Source organism: Magnolia sinica, chromosome 10, assembly GCF_029962835.1.
Source record: "Magnolia sinica isolate HGM2019 chromosome 10, MsV1, whole genome shotgun sequence".
Taxonomy (NCBI): Eukaryota; Viridiplantae; Streptophyta; class Magnoliopsida; order Magnoliales; family Magnoliaceae; genus Magnolia; species Magnolia sinica.
In genome coordinates, this window is record NC_080582.1 from 66,389,185 (window position 1) to 66,390,145 (window position 961).

Consider the following 961-nt stretch of genomic DNA (forward strand, 5'->3'; position numbering starts at 1 on the left):
TGAAAACACAGGATAAATGGACATCAAGCCGGGAGTTATCCAACTCCTTCCCAAATTCCATGGACTTGAATCAGAGAGTCCATATTTACATTTGAAAGAGTTCGATGAGATTATAGCTACATTATGTTTTCCTAATGTATCTGAGGATACAATTAGGCTGAAACTCTTTCCTTTTTCCTTAAAAGAGAAAGCTAAGACGTGGTTACATTCATTGCGTCCTAGATCCATTGGCACATGGAACGACATGCAGAGGGAATTCATAAAAAAATTCTTCCCACATCATAAAACGATTACCCTCAGAAAAGCAATCAGGAACTTTGCTCAAAAGGAAGATGAAACATTCTTCTAATGTTGGGAAAGGTTCAAAGATTTGGTCAGTTCATACCCACAACACGGATTTGAAACGTGACGCATTACAAATTTTTTCTACGATGGACTGACATCTTCCATGCGCCAAATGGTCGAGACAATGTGTAATGGAGAGTTCATTAATAAAGATGTCGACGAGGCATGGTACTACCTCGACAGTTTGGCTGAAAAAATACAATCTTGGGACTATTACCCAAAGTCGAACACCACGTCTAGGCCTACTCAATTAAAGGAGAAAGGTGGATTATATCTCTTGAAAGAAGAGGATGATCTCAAGTGTAAAGTGACTACACTCATAAGGAAAGTTGAGGCCATGGAAGGAAAGAAGGATAAGGTCAATGAAATTGTTTGCGGCATCTGTGATTGCAACATTCACACAACTGAAAACTGTCCTACAATACCCGCCTTTCGAGGAGTGTTGAATGAACAAGCCAATGCAGTAAACAACTATCAAAGACCTTTTACTGGACCTAACTCCAATACATACAATCCTGGCTGGAAAAATCATCCAAACTTTAGTTGGAGGAATGGACAAACGGCTACCCCTCCAGGTTTCTTCAATCAAAATCCAAATCAAGTGAAACCTCAAGAG

The 961-nt window shown here is 39.6% G+C and overlaps 1 non-coding gene across 1 annotated transcript; it reads right to left on the reverse strand.

The window, feature by feature from the left end:
- Positions 1–292: 292 nt before the first annotated feature.
- Positions 293–399, reverse strand: LOC131217783 (small nucleolar RNA R71). The gene has a single exon (XR_009157373.1). It is a non-coding gene; the product is annotated as a small nucleolar RNA R71 (small nucleolar RNA).
- Positions 400–961: the final 562 nt, after the last annotated feature.